Source organism: Theobroma cacao, chromosome 5 (assembly GCF_000208745.1).
Source record: "Theobroma cacao cultivar B97-61/B2 chromosome 5, Criollo_cocoa_genome_V2, whole genome shotgun sequence".
Taxonomy (NCBI): Eukaryota; Viridiplantae; Streptophyta; class Magnoliopsida; order Malvales; family Malvaceae; genus Theobroma; species Theobroma cacao.
Window position 1 is genome coordinate 33,447,639 of NC_030854.1, and position 11,549 is coordinate 33,459,187.

Sequence of the window (11,549 nt, forward strand, 5' to 3'; positions counted from 1 at the left end):
AAAAAAAAAAAAAAAAAAAAAAGTGGGTGGTTTCTAGATGGAAAGAAAATTGGATTTTGTTTAAGGAGGTTGTTACCAAAGTCAAATGCTGGTCGTTGGATTATTTATTTATTTATTTATGGGTGCGTTAGAGTGAGAAATCGTGTGTGAGACTGAGAGTTTAGACCTTAGAATTACACAATGGGGGGCCGACCAAAGTCTTTGATTTCAATGGAGGAAATAAAAACAAAATTTTTATTTATTTTATATAAAATTCTAAAAATTAATTAAATGGTTTCTCATTAAGCATGCCAATGAAAAATAAATTCGAGTTAAATGAGTTATTTCATCTAAAATTACGTCAAAATACATCATGTTGTTATAATTTAAATTTGTTTGTAAAATTGTAAGAAAAATAATATGAATATATAAATAATAATCTTTTTCCTTTGTATACAAAATTAACTTGTCTATTTTTTTTAATTATAGAATTTGGTGACAACATTTATTTTATATCATTAATTGCGGGTTCAAAGAAAAAAAACTTACCTTTTGTGTGTGATTTCATGGATGTAATGAATCTCAGCACCAATAAGGTGCCACGAATTTAAGGCTCATTACTAAAGTTTCCTAACATACAAATAAATGCAAGAAGGAACAATATCAATAGAGTTGTAAAGTTTATAAGTTTGATTGTTGATGCATAAGATAATAATTTGTAATTAAATTAAGAAGGAAATGAAGCACAAAATAGGCGCTAGAAACATTGTATAAAAGGTGGGATTTTATCCATTCATATGGTATTAGAGCAACATCCAAGCAAGTCCCATCATAGGATATTGCTTTGATAATGGGATCATGACTTTAAAGGGGCTTCTTTTCCTTCTCCTAATCCCCTTTTCTCCTTCCGGTGTTGACAGGGAAAAAGTATTCCACGTGAGAAGCATAATTGGCCTCAGTGGATGGGTTTACACTTCACATCACATTATTTCTTTTTTCTTTTGAACAAAATAAAGAAGGAGAAATGATATAAAATGATTGATACGATTGCCTTGAATGTGCTCATGTGGTCTCAAGCTGCCTTTTGCTTTGGAGATATAAAATTTGTGGCCTCTTTGAATGTGAAACTTGGTTTTAGCTTCTTTTATGTATAAAACTTTTAAGGTCGAAAAAGTCAAACATTCTCATCGTAATTATGATTTTTTCATCATAACTTTCAAATCACAATTCTTTCCTGGTAATTTTCAACAATAATATCATTGCGCAACTTGGGCTAACATATATCTTATAATATAGTATTTAAGTTGAAGTATAGATGAACTTGGTGGCAACACTTGATTGGAGGACATGTTGGGTTAAGTTAAAGCATAGATGAACTTGGTGGCAACACTTGATTGGAGGACATGTTGGGTCTTTTGGTCAAAATATTTGGTGAGTGTGAGAGAAAGGAATGGAAGAGACTAGTGGTAGAGAGGGAGGAAGGTGCAAGGAAAGGCCGTGGGGAAGGGAGGGGAATTAGAAATTTAGTTTAATATCAAAGTTTTATCCCTAAAGAATGTAAGATTTTGAGGATGAAGAAAAAGATTGCAAGATTGGGAAAATTATTGTGCTGTATTGAAGTAGCAAATGGTAGTTACAATTGCGGTATTTTTACTACATATTAGAATCTAATAAACTTAATTAGTACAAAAACAAATTAGCAAATTAACTAGTTCTTCTCACATGTATGTCACATGTTTCACTAATTACACAAGCTCACATGTTAGACACGAGAACCAACAACTCCATTAAGCTTGATATTTTCCCTCAAGATGAGTATGCATATTGTTAATGCTCATCTTGGTCAACAAATATTTAAATTGTTCTTTTTTTGATGAAGTGGTAGTCTACTTCGATATGTTTAGTTATTTCATGAAATGTGAGATTTTTACAAATATGTAATGTAGATTGATTATCACAGTGAAGATCCATTACACGTGTATGTGAAAATGCCATAGTAGGAAAATAACCATATAACCTCACAACATTGGTTGCCATAGACCTATACTATGCTTCAGTTGAACTTCTTGAGACAACATATCACTTTTCAAACTTATAGCTTATAAAGGATTCTCCAAGAAAAATCACATAACCTGTTACAAACCTCTCTGCATATTGGCAGCTCGCATAATTACTAGCAGCATATGCAATGAGGAATTAGAAGAGAAAGAATTCCCTATCTTGGGGCTAACTTAATGTATCTCAAAATTCTATAAACTGCCTACAAATGGTAGTGGCTTTACTTGTCCATGAATTAAGCTAATGTTTGAACTAAGTAAGCAATGTCAAGCCTAATAAAAGCAATTTACCAATCAGTTGTTAGAAAAATAATGATATCTCGTAAGGCTTCTATCCCACATTGTTTAGGTACAAGAGATGTTAGTGCCTTATATAAGCAAACCCAGTATGTACTTGTTGTAAGAAAGAAAAGAAAGTGGCTCACGTGCACATAAGATCAGGTCAAGCTTTGAGAAAATGCATATTCTCCCTTTACTCACGAGTATATACATGGGCTAAATCCAAAGTGATATTTTGTACCTTGATAATCTTGGAGACTAAATCATTTGCCATTATAAATATTACAAAACGTTATACAATAAATTGACTTGATTTGGTTACTGATTTTATTTATTTTCATAATATTTTGTTGATTTTCTGCAACGTATCTTTCCTAATTCTTTTCTATCCTCAGCATCAGAGTCATTCAAAACAAACCTCTCAATTATTTCTCTTCTCTACTTTCTGATTTTTTGCCTTCCTTTTCTTTGCTTCATACTAAATCATTTGCCATTATAAATATTACATAACATTATAAAATAAATTGACTTGATTTGGTTAATGATTTTATTTATAAAATATTTTCATAATATTTTGTTGATTTTCTGCTATGTATCTATCCTTATTCTTTTCTATCCTCTAATTTGCTGCCTTCCTTTTCTTTGTTTCTTTTGCTGGGTTATTTCTTAGTTTCAATTTCATGTTGTTCCTAGTATCTTGATAGTTTGTGCAAACTAATTAGGAAAAATCTGTTGAATCCTGAGGATAACCACTATAATCCTTTTGCACAAAGTATAAATATAAAGATCACATCGTAAAGATATGCTCCCAGTGGATAGAGCCATAAGTCCCACATTGAAAAGAAACTCCCAGCAAGGAGTCAAGGAAGGATGTCATGGTTCTAGAGAGGGAAGCCATGATTCCTAAATTGGTTATATACTAGAGTGATACTAGGTATATAAGGGTTCACACCACATTCAACCTATGATGTGCCTTTTGTGGGATAAAATCATGGACCTAACTGGTCAAAGTGGACAATACCTCATAAGAGTTGGTCTGAATTCTGACAGTTGGTATTTGAGCAGACTCTGGAACCATGTGAATCCCACATCTTAAAGATATGTTCCTAATGGGTAAAACCATAAGTCCCACATCAAAGAGAAATTCACAGCGGAGAGTTAAGGGATGATGTCATGGACCTAGAGAGCGGAGCTGATAATTTTATTTTATAGAATTATTTTAGTCCAATTTTGTTATTAAATACTAGGTAAGTACTTAATTTTTAATTATAATTTAGGTATTTTTAGTTGTTTTTATAATTAGTTTATTTTTAAATAAGTTATTTTAATTTTATGTTTATTTTCTTTAATTTTGTTATTATTTATTAGTTTTTATGTTTTTGTAGGAATTAAAAAAATTGGGTTTAATTTTGGAAAGTAACGTGTTGAAAGACCTAGAAGTCTGCTTACACATGTTTCGGTATTTTGACCATAACTCACTCTACAGAACTCCTAATGATGCGATTCTTGAACTATTGGAAAGCTAAGAGACAGAGATATAACTTTTATGAAGATCACTTTGCCCAGTTCTATATTGAAGATAGAGAAAATCACATTGGAAGATGATTGGGCGTACTGTTATGGGAATGGCAATTTTAAGGTTGACAATTGATATTTAGGCCTCTCATTATACTTTTGAGCCCAACTAAATCAGTAGGTTAACTTAGGAAATTATAGGTTAAGATTATTAGTATAAATAAGATATTTTTAAGAGACATTAGGAGAGAGAACGTTTAGAGATTCAAGAGGCTGAAAGATGAGGCAGAAACTTGAAAAATAAGATGCAATCAATCGTTTTGTTTTCTTCCTTAGCTTTTATTTTTCTTGTTACTCTCAATGGTTGAATTTTATATAATGTTATTTGTCTTTGCAATTATAAGTAGCTAATTTTTTTTTCTAGGATTATAATTGAACTCACATGTAATCTAAATTTTTAATTTCTTACTTGCTTATCTTTAATGGAATTTGAATTGTTTATTCCAATTTGTTGTTAATATTTTTAATTGCCTGATCACCAATTAAATTGATTTAGGAACCTAAACAAACTTGAGAAATAGAGTTTAGTGTAGACTAAATTTGAGATCGCATAAGATCATAGTAATTGATTGGCATATAGGATAGAGATATACCTATAGCTCATATGTAACCAGATTTAGAGCCTAAACTTAATGAGTCTATTTTAATTTCAATTCACATAGGGATATAGTGTTTTGATTAAAATAAATATTTTTATAAGACGAGTTGGGAGATCTTTATAAATAATTGAGGACTTTAGGTTAGCAATTCAACACATTGAAATAAGTTAAGAAAGAAATGTAAGATTTAGATTAAGTGTGAGGGATATTGTAATCTTAGGCTTGTTTAATTTGCTTTTTACCCTATTATCTTGTTGCTTTAATTATTAATTAAATTAGTTTAGTTGAGTAAACTTTAGTTTAATTAAACTTCATATTTTAATTATTTGAATAAAACTAAATTATTCTAATTTTAGTACTTTGCAAAATTTTATATCAATTTTCTGTGGGATCGATATTCTGCTTGCTTATAAACTATTTATTCGATTCGTATACTTGCGTAGTAGAATTTTAACTGACAAGTTTTTGACGCCATTGCCGGGGAATTGTTTCTAAAATTTTTACTAATATTAATGCCAAGCAATTTAGTCTTACTTCAATTTTTTTTTCTTATTTTAATATTAGTTTTTGTTTGCTTGCAGATACTTTTGGTCATTGTATGCAAAGAAGAAACAACTTGAATCTTGTTCCTTTTGATCACGGGATAGAAAGAACTTTCAAAGACGTTGAAGGGAAAATTTGCAAGTTGCAACTTTAAATCAGACAATGGCTGAGCATAACAACAACAATGGCAACAATGCCATTAATCTGGTTCTCAAAGAAAATAGAGCACTGCAGGATTATGTTGTTCCTCTTTTGCAAGGTGTGCACCAAAGCATTAGAAGACTTTTCATCAATGCAAATAATTTTGAAATTAAACTAACTTACATTCAGATGATTTAGTCTTCAATCTAGTTTGGTGGGTTACCCAGTGATGATTCTAATTCTTATTTGGTGAATTTCTTAAAAATTTGTAATACCTTCAAATACAATGGAGTAATTGATGATGCTAATAGATTGAGACCGTTTTCATTTTTTTTTTTTAGGGATAATGCTAAGAGCTGGCTTAATTTACTGTCCAATGGGTCTATTACTACATGGGAGGACTTAGCTCAAAAGTTTCAAGCAAAATTCTTTCCTCCTACCAAGACTGCAAATATGAGGAACGATATCACTTCATTCACACAATTTGAATGTGAATCCTTGTGTGAAGCTTGGGAGAGATTTAAAGAACTATTGAGAAGATGTCCACCTCATAGGATTCCTAATTGGTTGCAAGTTCATGCATTCTACAATGGGCTGATTAGCTCAATAAAAACCATAATTGATGTTACTGTTGGTGGGGCATAATGGGTAAGAATGCTACAGATGCTTATAATCTATTGGAAGAGATGACCTCAAATAATTACCAATAGCCTTCAGAAAGGTCTAGTCGGAGAAAACTTGTGGGAATGTATGAAATTAATGCACTTAGCACCTTAACTGCTTAAGTAGCTGCACAAGTGGCTGCACTATCCAAGAAGTTTGACAAACTAGGAGTTCATGCCATTCAAAATTCATTTGTAGTCTATGAGATGTGTGGAGATGGTTATTCAAGTGATCAATGTCCATACAATTTTGAATCAATCCAATTTGTGGGGAACTTCAATAGGCAACAGAATAACCAATATTCCAATACATATAATCCTAGTTAGAGAAACCACCCCAACTTTACATGGAACAACAATGTGGGGCCTTCAAATCTAAAACCCATCATGCCTCATAGTTTTCAATAACAAGCTAAACCACCAATTCCTGAAAAAAAGTCCCAAGTGGAAGAACTTCTTTTGCGATATATATCAAAAATTGATGCTATAATTCAAAATCAAGGAGCCTTCTTGAGAAATCTTGAGACCTAAATGGGACAGCTTGCAAATTCTATCAATAGTAAACCCTAAGTTTCTTTACCCAATGACACATAAATCAATCCTAAAGGTAAGGAATAATGTCAAGCAATCACTTTAAAGAGTGGCAAAAAAATTGAAAAGGTGAATGAAAATGCAATTGAATCTGAGAATAAACATGTTGATAAGGAGGAAGGAATGTGTGAGAAAGCAATTGAAATTAAACAAAAAGAAGATGAAAAGGTTGAAAATCAAGGGACTTTTTAAGCCATCCATCCTCTACCACTTTTTCCCCAAAGACTCAAAAAGCAAAAGCTTAAAAAGTAGTTTCAAAAGTTCATCAATGTCTTCAAGAAATTACACATAAATATTCCTTTTGTTGAAGCTTTGGAACAAATGCTAAGCTATGTCAAGTTCTTAAAGGACATCCTCTCCAACAAGAGAAAATTATGTGAGTTTGAAACTATCTCCCTTATAGAGAAATGTAGTGCAATTCTCCAAAATAAATTACCACCAGAACTCAAAGATCCAGATAGTTTCATAATCTCTTGCACTATTAGGAATTTATTTTTTGCAAAAGCTTTGACTGATTTACGTGCAAGTATAAATTTAATGCCTTGGTCAATTTTTAAGAAACTTGGTTTAGAGAAATGCAAATCCACTTCTGTTTCTTTGCAATTAGTTGATCGCTCTTATGTTTATCTAAGGGAAATTATTGAAGAAATTCTTGTTAAGGTAGATAAATTTATTTTTTCAGTTGATTTTATTATTATTGACATGGAAGAAGATAGGCAAATTCCAATCATCCTTTGGAGGTCATTCTTGGCAACTGCTAGAGCTTTGATTGATATTGAAAAAGGTGACTTCACTTTGAGAGTTCAAGATCAATAGGTAACATTTAATATTTTTAAAGCTTTAAAATTGCTTGTTACATCTGAAGACTATAGTTTTTTGAGTGTAGTAAATAATATAACAAAAGATTTTTTTTTAGAAGAATATCCCAATGATAAGCATGTTTAGTTATTAAATCTAACAGGGATGATGATGAATTTATTGAATACTCAAATGTGTTGAATGTTTATTCCAGACTTAAAAACTAATCATCAATTTGAGTCTCTAGATGTTTTAGTTTCTTTTATGCCTGTTTCCAAACCTTCTATTGAAGAACCACCCACTTTATAACTCAAACTTTTGGCCACACACTTGAGGCATGCTTTTCTTGGAAAATCCTCTACTCTTCTAGTTATTATTTCTGCTTTTCTTACTAACATGCAAGATGAAAGTTATTGAGAACACGAAGAGAATTCAAGAAAGCAATAAGGTGGACCATAGATAATATTAAAGGAATCAACCCTTCTATTTGCATGCACAAAATTCTTCTTGAGGAAAATCACAAAGCCACAATTGAACAAAAAAGAAGATTGAATCCCATCATGAAATAAGTGGTCAAGAAAGAAATCATCAAGTGGCTGGATGCTGGAATAAGTTATCCTATTTTTGATAGCTCATGGGTAAGTCTAATTCAACGTGTTCCTAAGAAAAGGGGGATGACTGTTGTCATTAATGACAATAATGAGCTCATTCTAACAAGAACTGCGACTAGATGGTGAGTTTGCACGAACTACCGCAAGCTCAATAAAGCTACAAGGAAAGATCACTTCCCTTTCCCATTCATTGACCAAATGTTGGATCGCTTAACTAATAAGGAATATTTTGTTTTCTAGATGGTTATTCTGGTTATAACCAAATTGCTATTGGCCTTGAAGATCAAGAAAAGACTACATTTACATGTCCTTGTGGCACCTTTACTTTTAGAAGAATGCCATTAGGATTATGTAATGTACCTGCCACCTTTCAGAGATGTATGATGGCCATCTTCATAAACATGGTGGAGAAATGTTCAGAGGTATTTATGGATGATTTTTTTATCTTTGAAAATAATTTTGATGATTGTCTTCTAAATCTTGTTAGGGTACTTAAGAGATGTGAAGAAACAAATTTGGTGTTCAATTGGGATAAATGTCACTTCATGGTGCAAGAAAGTATTATTCTTGGGCACAAGATCTCTAATAGTGGCATTGAGGTGGATAAAGCAAAAATTGAAACAATTGAGAAACTACCACCTCCAACAAAATGTCAAAGGTATTAGAAGTTTTCTTGGTCATGCTGGTTTTTTAGAAGATTTCTTTAGGACTTTCCAAAAATTTTCAAACTATTTTGCAATTTATTGCGCAAAGATGTACCATGCAACTTTGATAATGACTGTCTTGTTACTTTTGATGAATTGAAGAAAAGATTAATTTTTACACCTATCATAATTAGTCCCGATTAGACTCTCCCCTTTAAACTAATGTGTGATGCAAGTGATTATGCGGTGGGAGCCATTTTGGGACAGAGGAAAGATAAGATCTTTCATTTCATCTATATGCTAACAAGACTTTGAATAAGGCATAAAAAAAATTATACCACAACAGAAAATGAGCTCTTGGTTGTTGTTTTTGCTTTTGACAAATTTCACTCCTATCTCATGGGGACAAAGGTGATAGTGTACACTAACCATTCAATTATCGAATATTTGATTGCTAAGAAGGATGTTAAGCCAAAATTGATAAGGTGGATTCTCTTGCTACAAGAGTTTGATCTAGAGATTTGTGACAGAAAAAGGAATAGAAAATCAAGTGGCAGACCACCTCTCAAGATTTGAGATTGAAGCTCAAGGCAAAGATTCAACCTTAATCAAGGAGACTTTTTCTGATGAACAAATCCTTCAAGTTGCTAAAAAATCACTTCCTTGATATGCTGATGTCATAAATTATCTGGTAAGTAATATTATTCTCCTTAATTTAAATTTTCATTAGAAATAAGAAATTTTTGCATGATGTTAAATTTTATTTTTTGGGTGAGCCTTTCTTGTTTAAGTAATGTAAAGATCAAATTTTTAGAAATGTGTCCGAGAGGAAGAAAATCAAAGTGTGCTTCACCATTGCCATTTTTTAGATTAAGAAAGACACTTTGGAGGAATAAGAACTGTTGCTAAAGTCCTCCAATCAGGTTTGTATTGGCCTATATTATTTAAAGATGCTTTTAATTTTGTTTTAGGGTGTTACAGGTGCCAAAGAATACACAATATCTCAAGGTAAAATGAGATGCTTCTTAACAACGTTCTTAAGATAGAAATTTTTTATGTGTGGGGTATTGACTTCATGGGTTCGTTCATAACTTCTTACAACAACAAATACATCTTGCTTGCTGTAGATTATGTCTCCAAGTGGGTTGAAGCGACAACCTTTTCTCACAGTGATTCCAAGGTGGTGATGAATTTCATCAAGAAGAACATTTTTACTCAATTTGGCACTCTTAAGATAGTTATTAATGATTAGGGGAGTCATTTTTGCAACAAGTATTTCGATGCACTTCTGACAAAATATGGAGTTAAACACAAGATTGTAACTACGTATCATCCTTAAACTTGTGGCCAAGTGGAAGTGTCCGATAGAGAAATCAAGAGGATTTCAGAAAAAATGGTGTGTCCCACAAGAAAAGATTGCTTAAGAAGATTGGATAATGCACTGTGGGCATATTCGACTGCTTACAAGACCCCAATTAGCATGTCTCCATACAAGTTGGTCTTTGGCAAAGCTTGTCACTTACTGGTGAAACTTGAGCTCAATTCTTATTGTGCCGTGAAGAAGTTAAATTTTGATTTACAAGTGACGGGTGAGCAAAGGTTGTTGCATTTAGATGAACTTGATGAATTTCACCTTCAAGCTTATGAGAATGCCAAACTCTATAAGGAGAAAACAAAGCAATGGCATGATAAGAAGATAGTGGAATGAAACTTTGAGTAGGGTCAATCGGTGTTACTTTATAATTCTTGCTTGAAATTATTTCCAGGGAAGCTTAAATCAAGGTGGTCTGGTCCTTTCATTGTCAATGAAGTATTTCCACATGGACCAATCGAAGTTAGGGGGACAAATGGTTAGAAATTCAAAGTTATTGGACAAAGATTGAAGCATTATTGGGGAGGCGAAATTGATCAACAAAAGTTCTCAATGCACCTGCTTGACATGGCCCAGAGTCCAAGTTAATCCAGTCAACGACTATAAATGAAGCGCTTCTTGGGAGGCAACACAAGCTCCTCAACTTTACTCATTTTGTTCTTTATTTTATTTAATTTTTAAGTTACAATTCATTTCTTGTGATTTATTCTTTTTTTATTATCTAATTAGTTTATGTTTCCGTTTGCAAGTGTTTGTTTTTTACAAATAAAAAAAATTAAAACAAAAGTTAGATCAATGACCTTCAAATTAAAAGCTGTGGCCTTGAAACCCTGACACAACAAGCTCAAATCAGAAAGGTTAAGCGCTGCGGCCCTCACATTGAGTGCCATAGTGCTAAAAAGAAACAACAGGTAATCGAAAGATACAAAATGTTTGAGTGTCATGACCCTCAAAGATAATGCTACGACATTAGATGAAAAGGGTAAACAGAAACCTTGAGAGCTGCGACACTGAATGTTAAGCGCCACGACGTTGAAACTTGAAGTGGACCGTTTTGAGTGTGAAATAACTGAGAGCTGCGATGTTGGATCGGGGCCAAGCCCCATCCTTATAAAAACCCTCTTTTTAGCTCCTCTTTCCACTCTTCAGCCATCACTCTCATTCTCCCTCCTTCATCTTCCTTCAAATCTCTTACCTCCCTCATTCTTCTTCACTCAAAATTTTTGCATATTTTCTATACTTGGGTTTTGATTTTCACTTTTAAATCTTGCACTCACTTCTCTTATAAGGTAAGTACTTCTCTTTTTCTCTTCCAAATACTTGGTTTTCAACTCTTTTGTGTAGTGAAAGAATGACGTTTGTGTTGACAACCACTATTGTGATTTTTTTGCAAATTGAAGGAGTCCCTTGTGATTGTTTGTTCATGGGTTTCCATTCTTTTTATGAATTGTGTCTTAAGTACAACCAATTTTTGTCATTAGTGAAACTTTCTTGTTACCAATAGAGTCTTTTCCAACTTTTTGACTGCTGCTAATATAATTGTTGCTTGTTTTGTTGATGTGAGTAGATGATGGGTATGCCATTTTTTTTTAAGATTTGGACGAGCAAGTAGAAATAAGTTTAGGAATTGTTGATGCACAATGCAATACTTGATAATTTTGATTGCATAACATTTCCTAGAATTTTATTTTTGGAATA